The sequence below is a fragment of the Ixodes scapularis genome, unplaced genomic scaffold (genome assembly GCF_016920785.2).
Source record: "Ixodes scapularis isolate PalLabHiFi unplaced genomic scaffold, ASM1692078v2 PGA_scaffold5__190_contigs__length_132052651, whole genome shotgun sequence".
Lineage (NCBI taxonomy): Eukaryota > Metazoa > Arthropoda > Arachnida > Ixodida > Ixodidae > Ixodes > Ixodes scapularis.
The window spans coordinates 102,527,538-102,554,980 of record NW_024609880.1 but is presented as its reverse complement, the minus strand read 5'-3'; the positions used below and the strand labels follow the sequence as shown (position 1 = coordinate 102,554,980).

Genomic DNA, 27,443 nt, shown 5'->3' with positions numbered 1-27,443 from the left:
TAAATGCTCGTGTAACGCAGCTCCAAATGTTCAAAGAACGAGGCCCTTTGGCACAATGAGACAAAAAGACCCCCACCTTTGAATGTTGCGGGCGAGTCACTTTCTTTTTTTAAGCTACAGCAATAATCCCGGAACCTTTTTATCGCACCTGCTATCCTTAAAAAGTACTTTGCTGCTCGTAATCATTTGCTTGCTGATCTTCGTCGATATATAAGAAACGGAACTCTCCACTGTTATGGTAGATTTTAAACCCAACGAAAAGAAAACTTGTACTAGCCGATAAGTTTTAGGCATACCTTGATTTTAACACCAGCAAGAGGAACTGCGATGTTCTCGAGGGCAATTTGTCCAACAGGTGAGGTGCACGCTAAGCCAAACGTTTCAGTCAAGCCGTAGCCAATGAGAAGTGACTCGACGTCGAAGATTTCACGAACCTCCAGTGGAAGCGTAGGCGGGATCACTGAACCACCTATCATGATTTTTTTTTACTCGAGGCACACTATCGTTGTTTTTTCGGATTTCATTGACAATATGCTGCATCCATCCTGTGATGCCAATAAAAAAAGATACCTGCGAGATACAAAAAAAAAAAGAAAGAAAATTAACGCAATGTTTAAAGTTCTTCATAGATACTTCGTGTAGAATGAATACAACTTTCTGGTCCCGGAAATATTATTGTGTTTTTCGGAAATGCTGGATGTAAATATTTTCATCTAAGTAATTTTGAACTTAAATAGCGCTACATTTATCTGCAGTGTCTTAACAGGTGGATCAAAGTATGTTTCATGGATTGTAAGTTGGATGGACAAACATTACTCACATACCGAATTTTGGAACGTAAGCAATTTAAGTGACCATTAAAATAGTTTCCCACAGCTCCTTTAGACGAATGTCATTGGCCCCAACAGATATGAGGCAAGCAATGTTCAACCCTAGAAAGGGGCTCTCCCTTTGAAGCCCTGTAACTTACGACTAAAGGAAATGAGAGACCAAGTTTGCTGCCTCTCGCTTAGCTTTTTTATAATTTTTATTTTGCTAGGTATAAGTAAGGATTGCAGTTTCAACAGGCGGCAACCCGGATAAACAAATCTGACCAGCTAATGCGTGACAGTCGGATAGATTAATCAGTTTATTTTCTGCATGTTATTTTTTTAAGTCTAAGATGTACGAACGCATTAATGAGAAGCAAATCAAGAGTTATTAATTCTTCTTTACGCTGTGGTAGATACAAACTCACGATCAGGACTAAAACAAAGACATGTTTTTGTTGAAAATTTAGGACAATTAAATTTGTTTCATTTGATATAGATTCAATATATTAAAGTGATATGTATGCTATTAAATCCACGTCATCTAAAAAAGATAGATTTTGCACCTAGATGCGTTTCTAAAAAATAGTGATATAAATATTTCTTCCTTGAATCTTGCTTGCTATAAATAAAAGATAAGTGTCCATGAAAATGGGGAAACGATCGACAAGCGATAGAGAAAAAAAATATATCTTTGAAGATTGGTTTATGGGAACGTTTTCTTTCATTTTAATTTAAATCACCATAACATAAATGGTTCGAGCGTGTGCGATTATTTTTGTTAAAGTAAAGATTTTGCTTTAATATAAAGAAATGTATAATTACTCATATTCATAATCTTGACATTACACCCAATACAAAGTAAGTGCTACAAACAAAAAAAAAGATAAGATGGAGCGAGAAATAAAGAACAGCGTTGATTTTTACGTTCGGCCATTCCGGACTCTTAAAAAATTCTGCAATTTTCGGATTTAAAAGATTGGATATTGGTATCTGTCACTCACATTTTTTTTCGGAGAACTCATCTGTTAATTTTATATAGTAGCACGCGTTGGGTGTTTCCGCATACGAAATTGTCGTGGACAACAACTGTATTCGCTTTAAACTGGTTATTCTCCAAGTTTGACGAGCATACCAATGTTTTCAAATTTGATTGCGAGTTCGGTATTGAGTGAAAATATACGGCGTTCTTCGGCTTTTGCGATCTTAGCAATTCTCAGTAAATAAACGCGTGACCAGTATTAAACTTAGGTCGACATTATCATCATCGTAGCTACGATGATATCAACGCAGCCTTAGCAATAGGCTGTTGGTATTTCTTTAAAATATTCCGTAGCGAACTGAATAAAAAAGGATGCCTGACATCAGTTGTTTTAGTGTAAGTTGTTTCAACTACTATGCTAATCAGGCCTCAGCTCATCTGGACAAGCTAGCGTAGGGCCATTCAACGGACGCTTGAAAGGCACCAACATTCAAAACAAACTACGGAAAACAATTCGAATATCAGGCGGTCATTCTTCTTTACATCATGGAAAGGACTATCAAGTTTCCATTTTAGTTCTGAAAACTTTCTATTCTTGTTGGGGTATATCCTTTAGAACATGACATCACATTTATATCGACTGCCAGTACTCTATAATTCTATATTTTATGGTGTTTGGGCATCTTTAGACATTCCTTTCGTGCTTCAGTCACTGAATGTCGTGTCCTTCTTTTACTACATTATTGCCAAGGTCAGCAATTTTTGTAGTCGCGTTCGTTTTTGGTGCGGCGCTTGCAAGCATTTTATTATGTCTACCTTCTGTCTACGTAAGCTATCATATCTATCGTCAATTTTATAGTGGTTTTTAAGTGCTTTCTTTAGATTCGTTTTACACCCATTTCTCTTTTACATTAGGCTCTCTATTTCGTGGTTTTAATTTCACTTTTCCAGATTCGTTTTATCAAATTTTATTTTACATCGTACGTAGGCTCGTTTTTTTTTGTGCTTCGACGCGCATTTTTATTTGCAGATTTGTTTTATACAGTGTAATCCTGTCTGAAGGTAAATACTGCATAAATAAATAATAAAGATCACGTGAACCGGGAGATTGGTTGTACCATTAATACGTTTCTTTTATAAATGCGTTGGCGTATTAAATGTCGAAAACAACGCAGTCCTAACTTGGAAAAAAAAACGAAATCACAAAAGCGAGGACACACGGATGATACTCGATCCCCTTACGGCCAGTTTTTCCGAATTTACTACCATAAAAAGTAAATTAACAGCGTCACTCAGCTTAGTGTCTTGAGACTAAAATAAAATTCAACAATCGTTTTATAGAAAAGCGGTGTTCTGTTAAAATTTACCATGCAACTGAGTCACTATCTGCTCCTTCATGGTAAATTTATGCGGCTTGACAAAGATAATTTTCTCTTAGAAATTATCTCTACTCTAAATTTCATAAGAAATTTCTCACCCCATGAGTTTTGAGAGCCTGCAGGAAAGCTTCGTACGGAATCAAAGGATCGGTTATGACTAATTTTGCTCCTAAAAACATGCAAAACATGGCTATTGCAAAACCCGACCTGTGGGTGAAAGGTTTCCAGCAAAGGAAGACATCCTCTTCAGTGCAAGCACCAGCAGGCCTGAAATCGAGAAAAAACGGTGTATAGGAAATAAAAAAATTATAAATACAGCCACCTAAAAACTCAAGGAAAGATTTCTTTGCCTACTAGAAGTTATTTTTAAACTCCTTGTATAAAATAGTATACTGTTAATGTAAAGTAATATTGTAGTATGAAGGAATATATTTGTATAACGTAGCATACAGTAATCCGGCCGGCAGCAGAGAGGACAAGACAGAGCAGGAAAAAAGTATATGATAGAGCAGACAAACAAATTACGCAGGAAGGGCCAGTTCGAGGAACCTCGATGTATGATCGTCTGCACCAATTCCCCGTCGTGTTCTACACCTTTTTAACAATACAAAGTTGTCTTTAGAAGAAATGTGCTCGTAAAACGTACAAAAACTAAATAAAAAAAGTAACGAATAAGCAGCACATGAAAATACGGCACACATGTTTGTTTCACGTACTTTCACTTTTAGATGTAATGTGCTTAACATGACTTGAGTGTCTCTGTGCAGTGTGACCGATTTCGTGATATAATAAATAAATAGCCCCTAAAAAAAAAACTATTTTCCTGTCTGGGCGGTTCACGCGTGTCAGATAATTAATTTTACTCAAAAAAAAAAGAAAACAAAAAGAAAGAAAAGATAGAGCAATATTGACGGCGCGAGACGCGATTTAGTCGGCAGTAGCCTGCTTTCCACTTATTTTCTCTCTCGGTATTTCGGGCGCGTAAATGAGAGGTGGATTGGCCTCGTCCTCACGACCGAGATGGTCATTCCTGAACAAACCGGTACGTCATAAGTTTTGCACGAAGAATTTGAAATAAATCTCTGGCCGGCAATATCTCTAAAAAAATGCTTTTTTCTCGCGTAAAATTTATTTTTCGGCATGCGTGTTTCAACCAGACTGTATCTTTTTTTTTTTCTTTTCAGGGGTTCTTTAAAGACACTGGTTCTCCCACGGCTGCATAGCGTTATGGAATGGTTCAAGGAGGGTGCAATTTGGTTGCTATAATTCACTTTTTTTATATAACACAAGTGATTAGGTTCAATATACCACGTGGCATGCATGTTAAAAAAAAAAGTTGGTGCTTGATCAGGCTGAAAGAGATATTTTTAACTTAAAAAAAGCTTTAAGCAAAATGTACAATATACTGCCGCGTCTTTCTTACTAGACTTGCAAAACTATATATTCTGAATGTGCCTGCTTCCGTAAATATATAGTGAAACAAACAAAAAATCTGTTTATATGACATTATATAATTTGTGTCTTCTAAAACTGGTTAGCCTTCAACACTCTGATCAGCGCTCATACCTCAACGTGTGAAACGCGGCACAGTACGCCTTGTGCGATATTTCCACGCCCTTCGGAAGACCCGTTGATCCTGACGTGTACAGGATTGCCACAACCTCTCCTTCGTTCTCAGTAGGTACGTGGGGCGTGAATGAGGCATCTGAAAGTTCTTGAAACTGGGGAACATTGATGAACCCGGGCGCGCTTCCCACGCAAAACAATACCTGCGAATCCAAGCAAAAAAAACAAAAAAACTATATTAGTCGTTGTGTTGGTTGTACAGAGAAACAAAATAATAGAGGCATATGGCCGATTGCAATAGAGTTGTCAAGCGTTTCATATAGCGATAGATTCACGCTCTTGTAATAAAAAACAAGGTTAAACGTTTTAAACTTTTTCACGAAAAAAAAGACGATGCGTAATAAAGTTTTCTTTTTAAATTGTTTTATGACTGTAACTGGTAGCTTGTCGAATAAAAACCACTAAGAATTATCAAAGTTCGGGCACTAGCATTTATACGCTATCGTAATACTGAGGTCATCTCTAGAGAAATGCTCATGAGCGCTGCGCCGTGGGGAGAAGGACTTTGTGTTCATCCAAATCGTCGGAGGACGCTCCGCTTTGGGACTAGGCGCCATTTGTGAATTGACAGCATTCAGGCATGATGACGTCACAAGGAGGTAGAAGAGGCTGTTCGCATGTTTCAATTTAGGTGGTGTTGGTCCTGTGCAGCAGTTGCAGTCCACACCTTGATGGGTCCTCTATAGCTGGAGCACAGTTAGCGAAATTTACCCCTTTATCATAGGAAATAGCATACATTAACACCAATTACCTGGCCGGCACTGTCAAGTAAAAAAATTAACTGAAATTTATTCGCCTGGTGGGAATACAGCGCCAGAATTTACTTTTTCTTGTGCGACGGAATAAACACACTACATCTTATATTTTACTCTTGGAAATAGGATGTTTAAAAAGTTGGGCCGAAATCACTGCTGCCACCGAGCTAACTCTCAAATAATTGCATCAGCATTTCGCGCAGTGTTTATATGTAACACAGCATGGGTGAATGCAACCTCTGAGCACATTTCCGCGGGGTGAACATTACCGAAATCGCTCTTCTGCGTGGTGCGAGCAGATCATTTCTCTTATCGCGTGCACAAAGGACGTGCTCGTGATGCGCCTAAAGAGGGAACGCGACAGAACAGCAGACGATAAAACAGCTCGTGATGAAACAGCCCATTGCCAAAAGAGCACGGCGACAAAACAGCACGCGTCAAAACGGCGCAGCGAAAGAAGATCACGTGCCAAAGCAGCACGGTGTCAGAAAAGTATAGCGACAAAAGAGCATGCAGGTAGAAACGTCGAGCGCGCTCGTCACCTCTCTCTGCGCGAATAATTTCGAACCACCTTGACACTTTTATATACTGTCCCTAGGTTATAAAGGAATGTATTGCCTATTTCAGTGCTTACCGAACTCCACATCTTCGCGTCGATGTTGGCCGCTTTAATGGGTTAATGAGTAAAAGAAATCCAAAAGTTCAAGTTATGAACCGTCTCGTTTGCGACGGTCCGGAGAGCTTTTGATGCTGTGCTCTTTTGACGCGGTGCTGTCTTGACACCGTTCTGTTTGGGCGCGTGTCCTTTTTTTCGCTTTGGCCTTTTAAAACTGCGTTTTTTGTTTGTTTTTGTCGCGTGCTGTTTTGTCACCGTGCTGTTTTCTCGCGTGCACTTTTGTCGTGTGCTGCTCTGTCACGGTACCGCGTAAAGCGACAGAGCCATTTGATTGCACGCATTTATTCACCACGCGCTTGCGTTTAGACCTGCGCCGGATAGATCATGTACATGAGTGGGCTATGCAGCGTGACGTACGCCACATATATGCGACCATTTGAATATTATGTACCAGTCAGTCTCCGCACCCGATCATTGGCGCCCCAGTTGGAGCCAGCACATCTTCCCTCGATCGGCGAGTACTTACGTTCCACGTATGGTTGACTTCGGAAGGCCAATACCTGCCCCCAAACGTCGGCAGTTTCGTCCAACACGGCGCCGTCGGTCCTCTTAGACCTTACGTTGCCGCGCACGTTGAGCATACAGGGACGACGACATCGCGCGCTTACGGCCGGTGACATAGTAAGAGTACAACGCTTCAGAAATGCGCAGCAGGCGTTCGCAGGTCGAACAATGGAACCGTTGCCCGTGTGCGTCGTTTAGCGCGTCCCAGGCTCTTAAATTGTGTTGCTTGTATGTTCAGACAACCTTGAAGTTCGTACGCCTCAATGAGTGACCAGTCTCTAAGCCAGACATGAAGGAATTTGCCAGTGCAGTACAACCGCTAACCTGGGGTCTTCAACGTGCACCGCGCAGTAGTGATTACGCAAACGCCTGCCGGTACGAACCTCATCTACATCGGAAGGGGCGAGGGGTAAGAATCGAACCCAGAAGGTTTTGCAGCATAAGCTGTCGCTGCACGCTGCGATTTGAGACGCGTTAGCCCACTCAGGCCACCGATCCCCCTTCCCAGGATCCAGCGCCTTCGTCGTAACCTCTACTGGCCGGACCCTATAGACCGTTCCATTAGGGTCATAGCAGAGAGGGTAAAAGAGAAAAAAATGCACTCCCCCTCTCACCCCGAATGTCGTCCGCTCCGCCGAGTGCGCTGTAGCTAGAGTCCGGCAGGCGTGCAAACTCTGTTTAAAATCGCGCCATTTTGGAACTTTCAAGCGCAGATGCGCTGATTTTGGTATACCAGTTGTCGTGTAATATTATGCTAGATAAAAATACTCACAGGGTCCAATTGCGCTATTACCTGCGTGCAAATAAAAAAATAAATAGGGAAAATTGTGTCAGAATGGCCGGTCTCTTTGGCGAAAAGTAAATCCGGTTGCTGAACCTTTTTTACTATACAATAGTTCGTACTGGTGTAGGCCTTTAGCGACCATGAGTGCAAGTCTGAAATAATAAACAAAACGTGCTCTCTTGCCGCAATACAGGCAGTAGTTGAGGGTAGTACTGCCGGCTGACTCAACTGCTATTTAAGTAACGGAAAAAAGATATGCTAGTTGATCATTTAGCAAAATAGAACAACAGAGAGCTATAGGCTGATTTTGGAGTAGCCACAACTATTCTAAGAACGCGAACCACTTCACAACGGCAGCCACGAGCGAGAGTTCGATGTTCGGTAGAGCCCGCCGATACAGCCCAAAGATGGAGAACGGCAACCACCCGGTTTGTCGTCTGCTAGCGGAGTCGGGCGCGTGCCCTCTCTCTCCTTTTACCCCGCCGAACCCGCTGAACTTCCCGGATGTGTGGAGAGGGCGCTGCGGTCGAACAAAATGGTGCCGCCCAGAGAGCGCTAAATGGAATGGTCTATATTGGAAGAGTCCGGCCAGTAGGCGGTGGCGACGAAGGCACTGGAGAGGAGAAAATTGAAGGAAAGGGAGTAGAGCGCCGAAGGAGCGAGAGATGATGGAGAAAGCAAAGACAAAGAGGAAACCACCGCCATTTTGATGCAATTCGCTTTTGGCGCAGTACATTGTTAAGGCTACGCGTCGTCTGCTCTGTGTCGACTTCTTATTCTCCTGAATAAAAGTCTGCGGTCAAACAAGGAAAAACCTTCATTCTTTAGCATTTTAAACCACCGAAGAATAACACTATACCATTGTTTAGCCGAAGCCAGCGAAATAAAAAGAAAAAAGCGAAATTTGGATCTCGATCCCATGAATTTCATTGGGCGAATGAATGACTATGGAGGCCCTCCCCGCACAACTGGGGGGAGCCGCTCGCGCCTCTCACTCTGTGCCGCGGGCTGATTGGCTCGCTCGGCAGGGGTGCGTTACGGCGGCGAGATCATAAGTTGGACAAACTCTCCCAATATTCGCGTCTTGTTATTCGTCCTCGCGCGGCGGAAACGGGAGGCGCGTAAGTGAGGGCATGGCCTCCAAGATACCATTTCGGAGGCCATGGTGAAGATCCCCCGGTTCTGCTGTCAGCGGACACGGCAAAACCGCTTACGATCACGGCTCGCGAAATCTCATTTCCGAATGCAAACAACACGCTTCACTCTCCCATTGTACTTCTATTGCCGGTAGGAGATTGTGCCTTATTAGAGATTTTTCAGTATTGCATACAGATGCAATTGCAAGCGCTGTGCATTAGCGTTAGAGTTGCGTGCTCCACGTTGCGCATGCGCGTCGTACCCACGCTTCAATCCAAAGCCGCAATTTTGGCGTCCGCGCAAGCGCAGTGTGAAACACGCAACGCCAACGTAAACACAGAATGCTTGCATTTGCTCGTATACATAATATTAAAGCTCACTACTGTTTCACCGGTTTCCAACAACCACGAAACGTGCTGCAGTGAGCAGACGTGAAAACAGGTAGGCGTTCCTCACAAATGGAAACGTTGGAATCGTCAAAACAACGGCGCCTGAAAATTTAAGTAACTAAATATTCTGGGAATAATGGGTAATTAAAAAAAAAAATGAACAATATATATATATATTGTCACGTAGGCGAAGGAGACGTTGGCAGTGGTAGGACCCAAGAAGGGTTTATTGAGCGTACTGCAAAGCAGGAAAGGCCGGTCCGGTCGATCTGCTGGCAGCCCTTCGAGATTGCGCGGGGCACGAGAGAGCGCCAGGCGCGAGCCTCGTGCAGAACCGAAAAGGACCGAGGCGCGCTGTCATGCGCGAACAATCGAGGTGTTTGTTAGCTGTGGCATTATCCCTTGTTTAAAGGAAGCAGCGGCCCGATGCTTGAAGGTAAATCTTCGCGGGAATAGACGGGCACATATGTTCATTCAACGTCTATCTGGCATAGTATGGTTTGAGGCGGACTACATGAACAACTTCTGGGTGTGAATGGCGTCGCCGTGATGGCGAGTTTTCTTGGGGCATGACCTCGTAAGTTAATTGTCCAAGAGGGCGGACGACCTTGTACGGGCCGAAGTAGCGACGGAGGAGTTTCTCGCTGCGACCTCGTTGGCGAATGGGGCTCCATACCCAAACTTGGTCGCCAGGATGGTATTGTGCGTCATTTCGTCGAAGGTTGTAGCGTCGGGCGTCGCGTTGTTGCTGGTCTTGAATTCGGATCTTTGCTAGCTGACGGGCCTCTTCTGCGCGTTGGAGGAACGCATCCGCGTCGTCGGGATGGACGTCGTCTTGAACGTACGGTAACATGGCGTCTAGTGTACTTTTGGCCGCTCTTCCGTATACGAGACTGAATGGCGTCATTCCTGTCGTCTCTTGCGTTGCCGTGTTGTACGCGAAAGTAACATAAGGTAAAATTTCGTCCCACGTTGTATGTTCGACGTCCACATACATTGATGGCATGTCTGCGAGGGTCCTGTTGAGGCGCTCAGTCAAGCCATTTGTTTGGGGGTGGTAGGCAGTTGTCCGGCGGTGAGCGGTTTGGCTGAAGTGCAGAATGGCTTGCATGAGCTCGGCCGTGAAGGCTGTTCCTCGATCTGTGATGACGAGCTCGGGAGCACCATGTCGCACGAGGATCGCATGCACGAAGAATCGTGCTACCTCCATACAGGTGCCGCTGGGAAGGGCCTGTGTTTCGGCGAAGCGGGTTAGGTAGTCGGTAGCCACGATAATCCGTTTGTTACCGGTAGCAGAAGTAGGAAAAGGACCCAGCAAATCCATTCCTACTTGTTGGAAGCGCTGCATGGGCGGCTCTATGGGCCTCAACAGTCCTGGAGGTCTTGTAGGCGGCGCTTTTCGGCGTTGGCATTCTCGGCAAGTGCGTACGTAGTGAGCGACGTTGGTAGCGAGGCGTGGCAAGAAGTAGCGTTCATGGATCCTGCCGAGGGTACGCGTAAATCCCAGATGTCCCGATGCTGGCACGTCATGCGCCGCTTGAAGGATTTCGTCGCGGAGGGCTGTGGGGACCACGAGTAGGTACTGTGCCTTGTTAGGGGCGAAATTCTTCTTTACGAGCATGTCGTTTCGCAGACAAAATGTGGATACGCCGCGCTTGAAGACTCTTGGGACTATGGTGGTTTTGCCTTCGAGGTAGTCGATCAGCTTGTTTAGGTCTGGATCAGCTCGTTGTTGCTGAGCGAAGGTACTAGCACTAATCGCACATAGAAACGTGTCTTCGTCGTCCGTGTTTTCTGGTGGTGGGTCGACAGGTGCACGCGAAAGGCAGTCGGCGTCGGAGTGTTTGCGTCCCGACTTGTGTAGGACTATGAAGTCAAACTCCTGCAACCTCAAGCTCCAGCGTGCGAGGCGTCCGGAGGGGTCCTTTAAACTGGCGAGCCAACACAAAGAGTGGTGATCAGTGATTACCTTGAAAGGCTTGCCATATAGGTAGGGCCGACATTTGGAAATCGCCCATGCGATGGCGAGGCATTCCCTTTCAGTCGTGGAGTAGTTTTTCTCGGCTTTTGACAAAGCGCGGCTGGCGTATGCGATAACTCGCTCAAGTCCGTTCTGGTATTGAACAAGAACGGCGCCGAGGCCTACAGAGCTGGCGTCGGTATGAACTGCTGTTTCGGCGTTCTCGTCGTAGTGGGCCAGTAACGGGGGCGACTGTAGGCGCTGCTGAAGCTCCCGGAATGCGTCTGCTTGCTCTGACTCCCAGGTAAACGGTACATCATCGTGCGTCAAGCGCATGAGGGGCTCGGCAAGTTGAGAAAAGCCCTTGACAAAACGTCTGTAATAAGCGCAAATGCCTAGAAACCTACGAACAGCTTTTTTGTCGGCTGGCTGCGGGAAGCGTGCAATAGCTGCAGTTTTCTGGGGATCCGGATGAACTCCACTTCCGCTAACGATGTGTCCGAGAAATTTTAGTTCCTCGTAAGCGAAGTGGCACTTCTCCGTCTTAAGTGTTAGTCCTGAAGACTTAATTGCTTCGAGTACCGTTTCCAGCCTCCGTAGGTGTTCATCGAAGTGCGTGGAGAACACGACAACATCATCGAGATATACGAGGCAGGTCTGCCATTTGAGCTCTGCCAACACAGTGTCCATAACTCTTTGAAACGTTGCTGGCGCGGAGCAGAGGCCGAAGGGCATGACTTTAAACTCATACAGCCCGTCGGGGGTTATGAAGGCTGTTTTCTCCCGATCCCTCTCGTCGACCTCGATCTGCCAATATCCCGTCTTGAAGTCCATCGAAGAGAAGGTTTTCGCGTGGCTTAATCGGTCTAGAGTGTGGTCGATTCGGGGCAAAGGATACACATCCTTCTTAGTGATCTTGTTTAGCCGGCGATAATCAACGCAGAACCTGAGGGTGCCATCTTTTTTCTTCACAAGAACGACAGGCGACGCCCAAGGGCTTTTCGAGGGCTGAATAATGTCGTCAGAGAGCATCTCTTTAACTTGATGTTGAATTGCCTCGCGCTCCTTGAATGAAACTCGATAAGGAGATTGTCGGAGGGGGCGTGCGTCCTCGTTAGTTATGATTTGATGTCTCGGAATCGGAGTTTGCCGGATTTTCGAAGAGGACGAGAAAGAGTCGTAATAGCGTTGAAGTAGGTGTTGTAGTCGGTCCTGTTTTTCCCGAGACAAAGCAGGGTTTACATCGAATGCGGGAGCAGCCTCTTCCGTCACGGAAATTGTCGAGCTTGTATCGGAGAGGGTCAGAGCATTACTGACCTCTGCGGTGTCCTCTAGGGAAGCGAGTGAGGTGCCCCGGCTGAGATGTTGGTATTCCGAAGTGAAGTTTGTTAGCAGGATAATCGCTTGTCCTTGTTTAAGGCGAGCGACTCCCCTCGCAACCGAGATTCCTCGTTGAAGCAGCAGAGATCTGTTGGTTTCAACGACTCCCTCGTAATCTCTGGATACGGCAGCTGTTACCGACACAAGGACACTTGAGTGGGGTGGTAACGTAACATGCTCGTCGAGTAGTGTAAGTGACGTCGGCTGGACGTTGGGCGGGATGGCGTGCTCTGTAGAAAATGTGACCAACTTTGATTTGACATCGATGACAGCGCTGTGCTCAAGAAGAAAATCCATACCCAGGATAACGTCCCGCGAGCACTGGTGCAAGACGACGAACGTCGCAGGATAAGTGAAATGGCGGATTGTAACCCTCGCTGTACATCGTCCGGTGGGAGTCACAAGATGACCTCCCGCTGTACGAATCAGAGGGCCGTCCCAGGGGGTGGTCACTTTCTTTAGTGCTCTTGCAAACTGTCCGCTGATAACGGAGTAGTCAGCGCCCGTGTCGACGAGAGAGGTTATGTCGCGTCCTTCGAGAGATACGTTCAGGTCGGCAGTGGTCGGCAGGGCGTCGTCGAGACGTCGTGACGTCGAATCGCGGCTGCGTCGGTGCTGGTTGGGAGGATGTTCGCGACCGTGCTGTACAGCAACCCCACCTCCAGGGGTTGCTGCCCTCAGTTTCCCCTACCGGGGCTGGGCGACCTGCGTCTCGCGCCTTCTGAAGAGGGACGGCGTTGTGGCGAAACAGATCGACTAGGCGCTGGAGACCGTGAGAAGCGCCGGGGTCCTCGCCCAGGCTCAGCTAAATAGTGTCGGATTTCTTGTGGTCGCTCTCCAACCCGGGGGCGTGGAGCGTCACTAGAAAAACCTCGAAGTCCAAGTCGACGGTATGGGCAGAAGCGGTATACGTGACCGGCTTCTCCACAGTGAAAGCAGAGAGGGCGGTGATCAGGCGTGTGCCAGACTTCGCTCTTCGGCGTGCCAGGGCGTCGGGGGGTGGCAGAAAAAGTGTTGGCGGGAGGCGGATGGTGATCTGATAATGTATTCCCATTAAGGATTCGGAAGGTGGGCAGGTCTACGTGCAGCGGCAGCATACGTCATAGCCTGGGGTCGTCGGGCCTCTGGTGAAATATCCATTGAGCTCAACGCTTGCTGCAGTTCTTCTCGTATGACCTCCGACAATGATGAAGCTTGAGGTTGCTGCGTCGTTGGAAATAGCTTCCGCACCTCTTCGCGCACGACGATTCGAACGGTGTCCCGCAACGTCTGGGCGTCAACTCCACGGGTTTCGGCGTAGGTGGAGGAAATCGCTGGCACCTGTCGATCGTACTGCCTCGTTTGCATGTCAAGGGTCCTCTCAATGGTTGAGGCCTCGGTGACAAACTCCGCAATAGTCTTTGGAGGGTTGCGTACTAGTCCGGCGAAGAGCTGTTCTATCACTCCCCTCATAAGGATCCGGAGCTTTTTGTCTTCGGTCATGTCGGGGTCGGCGCGCCGGAACAAACGCTTCATTTCTTCAACAAAGACCACCACTGTTTCGTTGGGGTGCTGAAGACGTGTTTGGAGCAGCAGCTCGGCTCGCTCTTTTCGTAGGACCGTGGAAAATGCTTGTAGAAAGCAAGCCGTGAACGAGTCCCACGTTATCAGTAGGCGTTCCTGGTTCTCAAACCACGTCCTTGCCGAGTCTTCTAGCGCGAAAAACACATGGTTGAGTTTTTGTTCAGCACTCCACCTGTTAAAGGCAGCCACCCGCTCGAACTGTTCCAGCCAGTCGTCGGCATCTTCTTGCGGAAACCCGTGAAAGGAAGGGGGGTTACGTGGTCGTTGGAACATGACCGGTGATGGTTGTGCACGTTCTTCCCGGTTGTTGGCCAATGTTGTTTTTCTTGTCCTCTTCACAGAAAGAAATCCGCACTCCGGGGACAGACCTTGGAGGCGACGCCTTCTGCAGTGCACGGGGGTGACGTCAATGGGGCTTGGTCGGCGAGGACTGTTATCTCGGCTGCTAATAGCGAGTTCGTTTCACGGCACTCGTGCCCATGCGTGCCCACTCGCAGCGTGAAACGGGTTCGTTTCAGCCGGCACTCCACGAGTGGTTGCACTCTCCGAGTTCGTTTCAGCGCTGATACCCCACGCGTGCATGCACTCGCTGCACCGAGAAAATCGGGAGTGCGCCAAAATGCAATCCCGTCATGCCTCGCTCCGTTGGGGCCGGCGAGGAGCGGGAGCAGGCGACGAGGGTTCGTCTGCTACGATGTGTCGCGGAACCGAACGGAACAAAAAGTAGATTTTCTGATAGAAATCGCGTCCCGCGGGCCACGAAATCAAACGCGAGCTTGAATTGTGAGCGTCTGCTATTTCCCGAAGGAAGCAATTGACAACCCGTGATTTATTTGCAGGTTTTAAATCGCTCTGTTGCCGTACAAACGCTGAAATATACCAGTGTGTAAAGAAATGCTCAGAACAAACGTAACAGCGGCCCCCGAGATGTCTATCATCATCCGTGTGCGGGTGGAAAATTTAACATTTGTCGGCAACACTCCCCCAGCAGACACCTCTGTCTGCCCAATAAGCATCAGAGAAAGCTAAAGATGGTAACTTTACCCGAGGATTGGGCAACATCATCATGTTTAACATTTACCTACGTCAGCTAACTTGCCCCGTCGTATTTTGTTCGAGAAAGCTCTCGTTCTTGGCGCCCTCACCAAGGCTAATTTCTGATCCACCTATAATGACAATCCAAATCGAAAGTCCCAGTTTTGCTGGATATTCCAACAGGCTAGTTTTAAGCCGTACCCTTTCAGTGGTTCACGGATAATACCATGCTCAAACGGATCAAGCTTCTGCTCGGACAGCATCATCGGTTTTCTTCAGTGTAAACGGTTATAATAATTGAAAGATCGTAACCAGCTGCTTTGTATAAAACTGGATGCGAAAATTTACGCCGTCTGTAACTATCTCTACGGCAGCCGAGCTGCTTGAAGTCATCGCAACTATAAACTACAGGTTGCAGCGACCACAGTTTGTAGATAAACGTTGGTAGCCGACTGCATTCTCGCACTCCCACGCACCACTCCGAACAGAAAGGCGCTAGTTTCGGTTTGAAGTCGGTACCTTTTCTACAACATAGATGGCGGCAACATCAGTCTTCTGCACGCGGTGCATTTGGCGAGTTCGTTTGAGTCCAGTTTTCCGTGCAACACTCTGCGAGTGCGATGCATTCTGGGAGAGAACTCGAACGGTGCCAGTGCGTGTGAAACGAACTCGCTATATGCTAAGAGGAGTCCGGGGCATACGTCGTACCCCGCACCTCCACCAGATGTCACGTGGGCCAAGGAGACGTTGGCAGTGGTAGGACCCAAGAAGGGTTTAATGAGCGTACTGCAAAGCAGGAAAGGCCGGTCCGGTCGATCTGCTGGCAGCCCTTCGAGATTGCGCGGGGCACGGGAGAGCGCCAGGCGCGAGCCTCGTGCAGAACCGAAAAGGACCGAGGCGCGCTGTCATGCGCGAACAATCGAGGTGTTTGTTAGCTGTGGCAATATATATATATATATATTGCATAGAGGGGATAGGGGAAGGGTGAGTGGTGGAATTCGGTTCTGAAGGATTGGCGGATACTCTGGAAGTTTTGCCGATTCCCAGAAGTCGCCTCATTCATAATACCACAAGCTTTGCCCACAAATATTGCCATTTTACATAGGGGTGATTTCATTTGAATTCGACCAAACTTGTCGGGATGGGGGGTCTTTAGATTTAATCGTAAAAAATATATATGATACCCGAATCCTTGTGATAAAAGAAACTGCCTTTGAAAAAAATTAGAATTGTATAGTTTGAGAGAAAAAAATTCTGAGGCGCTGCAGGGTAGAAAACGTCAAATTCCCAATTTGATTTTATCTCGACTTTAGCCGCCATTTACAAAATATCGAATTCTTGCAGAATTATTATATTTATTACGCAATATTTACGCAGACTTGGCTATTGTTAGAGGTAAATTTATGTCTTCTGTTATTTTAAATTAATTTTCTAAAAAATCTCAAACATGCAACCTAGAGCAAGTGTGACGCAACTTCGGACAGCTATATAAAACGAACGGTAGGGCGCAATGACGTGAGACAGATAGCTGTGCGTAGCTATCAATGTAAGCTATCGATTGACATGTATTTTCTGGTTATTGTGTTTACCGTGTTGTTTTTATTCTGCCACAAATATAGACAAAAATGAAAAATATGCAAATTTTGAAGTCAATTTTCTCAAAAAAGCCATTTTTTATTTCGTGCATACTTTTTTAATTTATTGCCCAGATTCTGCTTAATAACCGGGTATAAATATTGCTTGACCTTTTTTTGTTGTAGTTTTAGGACAACCAGTTGAATAAGTCATTTTTATCGCGTAATACCAACCTCCGGCTCCGGTATGCGGGCTTCACCGCAACATTAATAATTGGCTCAGCAATATCAGATTTCACTGAAAACTACTTTACCCCGTTGAATTTTTACTAATATATTTTAAAAAAAATCAATAACGTCATAAAGAAATGAGAGATGGGTGAATTGACGAAGTGATGTCTGCGAAGTCACAGCTTGCAATTTCGAACGTCGCCACGACAACGTTTTACTACTGAGGTTGCACGAAACTTATATATTTAAATTATTTGTTTGAACATTGTGCCGTGATAAACAACAACAAAAGTAAATTTGGTTAACATCAATGTTAACTAGCCTAAGCGAGTGGAGAGATCCAAGACGTTTCATCTGTTTCGATCATGTCGGGTTGGAATTCTACGGCACTATCCAGTCCAGAAAAACAATATCCCCGTTTATGCGTTTCGGACAATCTTTATTTTATACAAACATCATCGGAAAATCGGCTCGAATTTTTTAAATTTACCGCATGGCATTCTTTCGCCTATCCTTCATTGGCCCTTAGTATTCCGAGGTACGTGAAAAAAAAATTGACTACATTTTGTCCATCCTTCGGCTTTTGGACTACTTGTTGCATACGTTTAAATTTTTTGGGCTACGCACAGCATATCGGAAGTTGCTTTTCAGCTTACAGTAATCATACTTTTTTGTTGGCAGTATGCAATAAAACATTCATAGGTAACAGTTTAACAAAATCACTCTATTTACTGAGTAATTTATTTGGGTTAACAAGGCACACCTATAGAAACACATAATTTTTCACAGAAGGGCAAATGTACAAGAAGAGGCTTTAACAACAAAACAAAACAAAGCCGTAGATCATCTGAGAGTTTCGCACGTGCACCACAGAGGTTCATGCATTAAGACGAAGATAGAACAGTCCGCTCAAGCTGCACTTCGCCCCTTTCGCGTCGCCACACGTGCGAAGCGCGGATGCCTTTCCGAGTCGGTACGCAACTCCACTCTGTTTTCTTGATTCTGCGGAAGTCACTCACCTCCTTCTCGGTTAAGTTCATGAGAGTTACGTTTTTGACACGCCTTCCAACCTTGTCCACAAAATCTACTGATGTTCGGACGAGCTGCTCCTCCGGTGAACGGAGGTTGTGCACCGTTGAGTGGTGTTTGAGAAGCCCTCCAACCCCGTCACAAGAGTTTTTACCATGCCCAGAGGCAGAAAATATCCACTTCAATTGGGTATGGCCCACTCGTTCGAACTCATGCAGCTGAAATCTATTTTTAAAATGAGCAGGTGCCCCGTCGGATATGTACGTTAGTGAAGCATAAACTGGGATGTGCTCCTCCAGCCAGTCTTCTATAAGTCTCAGAGCCAGCAGCGCATGGGAAGTGTCATGACATAAGTCCTCACAGACAACGCCGAAGCATTTTGAGCCTTGCGACGTGGATGCCACACACGTGAAAACAGAGAGCTGACGCTTGTGCCAGTGGTACTCCTGTATCTCGTGTGGCCAAATTACCGTCCAGTTCTCCGCAAAATCGAAGTGCATGACGATGTGTCTTGAGGTCACACTAGACTTCTCAATCCGTATGGCTTCCCGTTGTGTTCTACGAATAAAATCGTGCGTGGAAAACCTTGTGGCCCATTTCTGTAGCTCTTTCAAAAAGGCGCTGGAGTCGGCTGTCTTGCTTATCAAATTACCATTCTCCCATGTGAAAAATGTAATTTCCTCTTCAGGCACCATTTCCAATGATTCTAAGGAGAGTCTGTCAGTCGAGGGGCAGTCTTTGCATTCGCCTCTGGAACATTCGGACGAGGGTTCAGGGCAGAGGCACAAAGCGAGAATCTCCTCTTTTGTTATTTTTTCTTCTCGCATGCTGTTCAGGGTGGAAAAGCACAAATCGAAATTCGTACAGCACACACATGCACAGACAGTCTGTTCAGGGTTTAGCTTGACCCACTTTGGCCGCAGCGAGTAAAATTTAGTCAGACCTAATTTTGAGTCCGGGTTTGCTTCATTAAACAGCCTGTACGTCTCTCGGACAGACCTTGTCATATACCGCTTCACGACCACATGTTCTTCGCCATCCTTCAGAAGCTTAACAGCATCTTTTTTGTTTGGGCTCTTCCGAGAACAGTCGAGATCGTCGTCGGTGTAATATTGCGTGGCTGCCCGTATGGTGTCCTCGCTTATGCTTCCACCGTGATAAGGCTCCGGACGCTCCCATACGCCGAACCGTTCACGAAGCTGCTTTGATTTCTTCAGAAGGTACTTCGATGCCTCAGGAATTAGCCGTTCTACCTCCCTAGTGGCTACGCCCTTGGGCACAAGCGTGAGGAGCTGACATCTCTCCTGGTAAGATGCCGCCTTCACAAAGGCCTCTCTGATGTTTGCCCACCACCCGTCGCAGCCGAGGCATGGTTGATCACTGCGAGAACTTGACCCACTTGGCTCCAAGGTATATGCAGTCGCCAACTTTTTTCGTACCTGTCGGCTGTGTGATCCTTTAATCTCCCGCTGTTTTCTTTCAACATATGCCTGACGGCTTTTCGGGTTTACTGTAGACGGCATGCGCAAAGGAGTTGTTTCAAGCCCAGCAGCAGAAATCTCTTCGTTAAGACCTTCCACTACTTCGTGCTCTTCGATGCAGATTGCTGGAGAGCTCGAGCATGGATCACTGACAGATGATGAAAGCTTCTCACCGGTGTACTGGAAGCAGTTCTGGCAGAGCACGTCATCCAACGCAAGAGCCGCGGCTTTCGATGGAGGCAGGATCATCTTCAAGGCGTCTACGTTGAGATCGGTGACATAACGAAAACGTCGGTTGCGGTATACCCTTCGCTTACGTCTCTGGAAGTAGTCCGCGCAACTCTTTCTTTTAAAGCTGAAAACTGCAGCCATGACTGAGTTCAAAATAACGCGTTCATTCCTCGGGAGGTTCCGGCTTTCTGCTTTCGACGCAGTTCCGCAGTTCTCTTATACAAATTCATTGCTGCAAGCCCTCTTCTTATATTTTTTTTTATTCTCTTATACTAGATGAGTTTGTCAAATATAGACACTGATTAGCGAATCAACCTAAGGACGCCAGAAATGTCATGGTGCGTGTTATTCGCTTACAAGTAAAAATAAATAATGGATAAGAGAAACAGACAGACCATAGCACCAGGGGCCCAAAGAGGACTACAAACATTAGTTCCGGAGAAAAGCGCTGCAACGAAGACACAAAATGATAAGCCAACCAAACCTTCCTTTTTGTTCTGATGCTCTTGCCGACACTGTGGCCATGTTTGTACTGGTGATAACTTGCCACCCTTGAAACAAATAAGTATCCGCAAAAGCTGTATGTATACAGTTACGACTCCATCGACCGGCGTGATAATGTCTAGTGTTTACTGCATTTGTTTTCTCCTTTTGACAAACTTGACCCAGCCGAGCTACAGAAACTTCGGGCACCAAAGAGTCTCAAGCTTCCGCCCATAAATTTATTGGGAGAAGGACAAGGACTGCTTCACACAGTTCCACTTCGCTGTGATGCATTGCGACAGCCTGTGACGACGCGAGTTCCACTCTAACAAGATTAGTATAACCCTCTTGCAACGGCGCACGCCGAGGTCAACTAAGAGTCGCATGGTAATCTTCATGATAAGAATCGCAGCCTTTTGCTGGCGCTCGCGAAGAGGTTACTGAACCTATACTTCACCTAACAACTGGACCAGTTGCAACTGATGTAACGAACATGGCTCTGTCTTTTGATGTAAAAACAAACATAAAGAAAAGCGCCAGAAAATGTGCATACCCAGCTGGTAAGCAACACACGGGAAATCAATTAAAAAAGTTTGAAAGAGAAAAAAAAATTTGCCTACGCCACTTGCCTTCTGTCATTTTTTTGTGACATTTCTTTTTTTGTAAAAAGTATATTACTAGGAATGCAACGAGGTAAAGTGGTTGTCAGTGAAATCTGATATTGCTGAGCCAATTATCAATGTTGCGGTGAAGCCCGCATACCGGAGCCGGAGGTTGGTATTACGCGATAAAAATGACTTATTCAACTGGTTGTCCTAAAACTACAACAAAAAAAAGGTCAAGCAATATTTATACCCGGTTATTAAGCAGAATCTGGGCAATAAGTTAAAAAAGTATGAACGAAATAAAAAATGGATTTTTTGAGAAAATTGACTTCAAAATTTGCATATTTTTCATTTTTGTCTATATTTGTGGCAGAATAAAAACAACACGGTAAACACAATAACCAGAAAATACATGTCAATCGATAGCTTACATTGATAGCTACGCACAGATATCTGTCTCACGTCATTGCGCCCTACCGTTCGTTTTATAAAGCTGTCCGAAGTTGCGTCACACTTGCTCTAGGTTGCATGTTTGAGATTTTTTAGAAAATTAATTTAAAATAACAGAAGACAGAAATTTACCTCTAAAAATAGCCAAGTCTGCGTAAATATTGCGTAATAAATATAGTAATTCTGCAAGAATTCGATATTTTGTAAATGGCGGCTAAAGTCGAGATAAAATCAAATTGGGAATTTGACGTGTTCTACCCTGCAGCGCCTCAGAATTTTTTTCTCTCAAACTATACAATTCTAATTTTTTTCAAAGGCAGTTTCTTTCATCACAAGGATTCGGGTATCATATATATTTTTTACGATTAAATCTAAAGACCCCCCCCCCCCCGACAAGTTTGGTCGAATTCAAATGAAATCACCCATAGGTATTTCAGATTTTCTAGATTGTCTTAAATGATTTCAGACTATTTTTTTTGATGACTCGGTAATTAAAAGTGCTGCAGTCAAAACCGGTGATGATAATTTGTATACTTTTGGTTGCAATACTTGTTCGCGGGTTCCAAATTATATCCTAAGCAAGAAATTATATAATGAAAAGCTATATATTAAAATATATTAATTGTTTTATTAATATGAATACAAATTACGTCAATGTAGGCAGGTATTATTGTGTTTTCTTTTGGGAATTTCAAAAAAAAAAACTGACATCGCTATCAAGATAAACAAACAGTCAAACACTGGATGTAATGTAAAGCACTGTATTATACGTCACTCGTTGCTCTTAGAAACACTCACCCACTTCTGATCTCTGACTCGGATTCCGTCTTGGGTTTTAATGCGTAAGCATTAACTGTCCCATGGAGCGAAGCCTGTAGTCTGTAGAACAAGGAATGAATTCCCATTGGCTGCGACGCCTCATACCAGATACCTCGTCACGGACGTCACTGGGGCCGTTCAAGGTCAAAGCGGACGCGCGTCAGGCAAATATAAAACCCAATGAAAAGCACAGCAAACGCAGGTGCATTGTAACGGAAGACGTGGAAGCAAAGGGGGGGGGGGGGGAGGTGGGTTGTGCGCCTGCGCAGTGGGGGAGCGGGATGCCCATGTTGGAACGCAAGTGTGAATAAGGAAAACTTGTCTGGCGCTGATGGAGGTATGTGCTGCGTGCACGACGCCTTTCGCATTCTTACGCTTAAGCAGTCATAAGTGTCTTCTCAAATTTCGTAGTGAGAACAGCGTTTCTTAATTTACACGTTTTGTGAACATATTCTAAACTCGTCACCCGTGGCAATATTCTGTAAAATTTTCATGGATTCTGTTGTTCCTTTGCATGGAAATGACGCTAAAGCAATGATCCATCTAAATACTCCAAAACTTATTAAAAGGCCCGCAGTCCATAATTTCACATGAACATGATCTGGGCGAGAAAGGGCAATAAGAACACACAAATATCAGAGCTAATATTCGTAACAAACACAGTATTGAATGTTACCTCTAAAGTGTATGAAACACCTTGTCTTTACTTTCCAAAATAATTTAATGCGAAAGCATTAACTATCTCATGGAGCGGAGCCGGCGGCGTCTGTAATCGCAAAAAAACGCAAAAGAAATGCCCATTCTCCTATTGGCTGAGCTAAAGGGCTCCTAGATAGCCATTGGCGGGCGCTTCACGAGATCGCACAGTCGGCAGCCGCTCTCCTGTCAGGCACTGCCGCATTGGAAAGTGAGGGGGGCTGCGGCCGCTTCACGACAGCGCGTCCTCGGCCGCCGCTTTCACGTCAGGTGTTGCCGGAAAAGGGTGGGGGGGGGGGGGCTGCGGCCGCTTCACGAGAGCGCTCGCTCGGCCGCCGCTCTCGTGTCAGGCATTGCCGGAAAGAGGGGGGCTGCGGCCGCTTCTGCTCTTCTCGGCACCAAGGAACATGGCGGCGCCTGAGGCATCTATATTGTCGGCGGCCGCAACCTCGGCAGTAGTGAAACGGGGCCGTTCACGCCAGTACACCGCAGACGAACTAAGGGAGCGCAAGAATGACATTCATGCTGTCGCATTCATAACTCATTAAAAATGTGCTTATGTGTCCTCGTAATTTTTGTAAGTGCCCGGATTGGACATGTATGTAACAAATAAAGTTTCTGCGAACAACTTCATTGGCTGAATAAGTACGTTGTGAGATAGATCTTTAAAATGAAAAAAAATCGGTAATTACCACCTACACCGAGCAATTAAATCCAAAATAGAAGTTAGTTTCGATTTCATTCCTAGATTAAGACGTCCGTTCAGGCGTAAATAATAAAATAAACATCTGTTTTTCTAAGGATATAGACGTGACCTGCGCTCATGACACCCCAGCCTCCTTGTATTAGCGGCAATAATTTGTGTCGCTCAGCTAAGCCAGCACAGTAGACAGGCTCAGCAACTTATATACCGGAAGGCATCTCCGACCCGGATATGCCTGCCGGGTGGCGCAACCTATAGTGAATTGGAGTGTGTGTGTGTGTATTCATCGTATATGAAAAGCTAGGGCGAAAATAAGAGTCACTCGTGTATGCGCACGAGAAGCTTTTGTCACTGACACTCGAGGGGTTAGGGTGGCCTGAGGTGGATCTAAAAAAAACCCTCCTCACCCTGCCTCTAACTTTCGGTTTATGACGGGGGCACCCTCTGTATCTTCCCAAGCGTCTCGACGTCTCGGTCAGCTGGAGCGGCGCGATGCCGGTTGTGTGCACATTTCTCGTCATATAAGTGCGGAAATTCTCATTTAGAGCCCGCATTCGCATCCGACCGCCCTGAAGCCGCTCTAGATCTGTTTGTCCAACCGTGGATCCAAAAAAGTGCTTTCGGTAATCGTCCCAAACGTCCCTACCGAGTTGCATTATGGGTCAGAGTCTCGTAGATACCTGTCCACCCCTTGGGCTGCACTGCAATCGCAAATCGTTTGTATTCATCATATCACACTGCCTAATTGCAATTATCTTCTCTACGATTTCAGATGATTTACTACTTATTTTTAATGTGTGGAGTGAAAGCATACTCGTGCTTGTGGCACCGGCTTCGCTCGCATTTATATGGAATTAGAATATAGATACATCTAAATGCTCGCGTCCGCAGCCGCGAGAGCGTTGCAAGCTTATGAACTTTGTGCGAAACAAAGCATGGTACGGGAGCACCTACGCCACACTTGACGAGCGAGCCTACTCCGCACCTTCACAAGCACCCGTAAATGGGAGTGACGCCGATGCTCTAAGCACGAGCAGGAGCAGGCCGTTTTGAACGACGTTTGTGCGGCAAGGGCGTCCGTGAATGTCAAGTCGGCAGTGTTGTGATCGCTAATGCATCACTCGCTCTTACGGTGAAATAGAGTGCATAACTGGCTCAAAACAGCTTTTTTTTTTTCATTCTGGTGAGCGTCATAGGGAGCACAAACATTGCATAACTTCGCGACTCCCTTCAGGTTAAAATTTTTCGATCAATTCGGTGAAGCAAGATCGTCCTGCGAGGTTAATTTTCCGTTCCAGAGGGAACATAGAAAGCACTCCGGCCACCTTTTCCACAGGCGCAGCTGCGCGTTAGCTGTGGCGTAGCAACAGCTTGGGAAAGTAAACGCGACCGAAAGTCCAAAACTGAAAGCAGAGTGTCACGTGAAAATTGACCATTAGTGTGCGTGGCGGATTGTTCAAAGAATGGCTGCAGCGCATCTACGCCCCTTCTGCCATCTGTCGGTGCCCGCAGAAAGTGTTTTCTAGACAGTTTCTGCAGCCAGTGCAGCGGCAGTCACCATCCCGTGGCGACGTTGCGAACTGTGGTTAGTCCCAACCAGTCAGAGGTCAGCGCATGCAAAAGAGCACTAATGCTAACACAATAAAAGCAATCGTAGCGTTGCCAACGCACAATTCGATAAATCGATAATAATCTCCCACCTTAATGCTTGATGGCATCACCACCTTGGCAGCATTTGATGCTTTCTTGGTCAGTCAGTAGGAAAGTGCACTGGCTGTCTTGAATCGTGTACACCAATTCCCCTGTGAGAACGACATCATATTAGATTATCTTTATTTTATTAAAGGTGCTATAATTATAATATTCAAAGCAAATGGAGGGTCGGCGAGCACTCACTCTCAACGTAGGTTGTCTTTGCCATGACAAGCGTACCGCCCGCGAAGGTGACCCCAAAGGCTGCCGCTACAGTTTCAACTGCGTTGCCAATATGCGCACACACCCTGGAGCCCGGTCTTACACCATGCTCTTGATAACCTACAGCGTATTTGTGTATTTTTTCCAATAGCTGATGGGCGGTCAAGCTTTGATGGGTGTCAGTCTAGAAGAAAAACAAGGTAAACTCTTTCGACAAGTAAAAAGAGCTTTTGGCCGGTTTCTAAGTGCTGAAGCAAAACTCCTTTTAATAAATTCAGCTCCTCCTTTTTGTGCTGCAATTTTACAACAAAAAATCTGCACGTCAAGGAACACAACTATGCGAACTGCGTGCTACAAGGATATGGTGGCGGAAAGTAACTACTGTTTCTCCTGGTGACTTTGAACCTATATTTCAATATTTATTATGCTGATTCGCTCAATTTTCAGGAAGCCACTACAAATAATTTTAGTTAAATGTATTTGTGAAAATTGTATGGATATCAGAAATCGACGCAGGCCCGAATCTCCAGAGCAACTACAGAACATGCTGCTGATTAAAAGCCTGGAAATGTGCGCATATATTCTGTGTCGTCACCTCGCTTCCGCTACATATGAGAATAAATTGAGCGCTTGGAGGTGCGCGGTGTATATTGTAATGACCAAAACTCTGATATCTTTTTCTTCTCAAAGGCCCCGTAGTAAGCAACGGTTCTTATATTTCTAAATTTACTAAGTCTTCTTTATTTGTTTTTTTTCTTATTGAAACTTGAATTTTCATTCTTATAATGATTGCTTGATTACTTTAGTAGTACTGGTTTGAAGTACTACTAAAGTAATCGTTTGATTACTGGGAGTTTAGTAACAAAATTATAGGCGAGGATTTACGATCGCAGGCCGGCGCGGCATGAAGTACTGGTAAAACATGCTTGTGTTCTCGTTAATATGGTACAGAAACGAAAATTGAGATATAGAAATTTCGTTCGGAAATGAGTCAAGCATGACGGATAATAACAGTAAGTGATAATGGCACGTTTATTTTTGTAACGACTGGCTATATTCTTCGTTCGAAACTGTGCACTCGTGCAAGAGCTCGAAGAGAAGCGAACGGAGAGCGCGATCCATCACGGGATATGCAGCACAAACAAAAAACAACGTGTGTCCCGATTTCGTGACGTAGCAAGGCTGCCCTGGTTGTAAGCTTTGCCACTTGCGGCGTTGTGGCGGCGTAGACGCGTTACAACCAAGCCGTTAGAAGTACCCGTGGGATGACGAGCGTGTGACTGGCCCAAAGAGCACGTAGCTTCCACACCACTGTCAGCTTAGTGGTGAACAGGGTGGGGAAAGCAACTTTTGTCCGAGTTTTGATCGGAGGGCTAATCTTCTAGGACAAGGATGGCTTTGTCCGGGAACACAAGCGACGGTCCGAGAAAAAGGGGAGTCCCTTCTTTCTTTCTTCTTGAACTATTTGGTGCAATGCGCGATTTATGAGTTGAGGAAAGCTAAGAAGAAAAAAGTTGAAAAATCGTTTCATGATCGCTTTGAGCAATTGAGCGTATAATTCCGAAGAGCGGCACTCTTCCGATGTTTAGTGTGACTACGTCGCGGTTCAAGCAACGCCACTGTCTACGTAACAAGATCTCAAACGTTGCTAGATTACCTCTCAACCAGGCCTCACAGGCATCCACCAGGTGCAGATTGGAAGATCGTATAATTAGCTTTAAATTTAATTTTCTTGTGCCTTTCAACGGAAGGCTGGTGTTTTTGAGGTTATGCTGCAACATGAAACACATTTCAGCCAGAAAACGACTGCTAGAATTTTGATTACGTACCTTTTTGATGTCACGTCCGTAGGCAAAAGCTCAAAATGGTTCGTCTTAGCTCGCTGGTATATTCGCAATGCTACGGCGTATACGCCACTGCATTGCGACAAATGCCACAGAGATATATCCTATGGGTACATCTCTAAAGTCCGCCATAATAAAAAGTTTAATAAAAAAAATAGATTAAATAAAATTCAGCAGCCTCGTATCACCGTAACAACAGCGGAGGATATTCGATCTTCTTATCTGCAATATTCTGCGCTTTCTAATTACACCGCAGTAAATATAAATAAAATCATACTCAATATAATTATCTGGGCCAATAATTTCTGCAATCGCTCTTCTATAAGTTGGGAAGCGTAGCTATTTCCAACGTCGAAGTCCGCGAGAGTTGAATGTATCACTCCGTTCACAATCTTCGCGTCCAT

General features: G+C 45.6%; 1 pseudogene; it reads right to left on the bottom strand.

The window, feature by feature from the left end:
- Positions 1-272: 272 nt before the first annotated feature.
- LOC115315188 lies at positions 273-27,443 on the bottom strand (annotated as a pseudogene).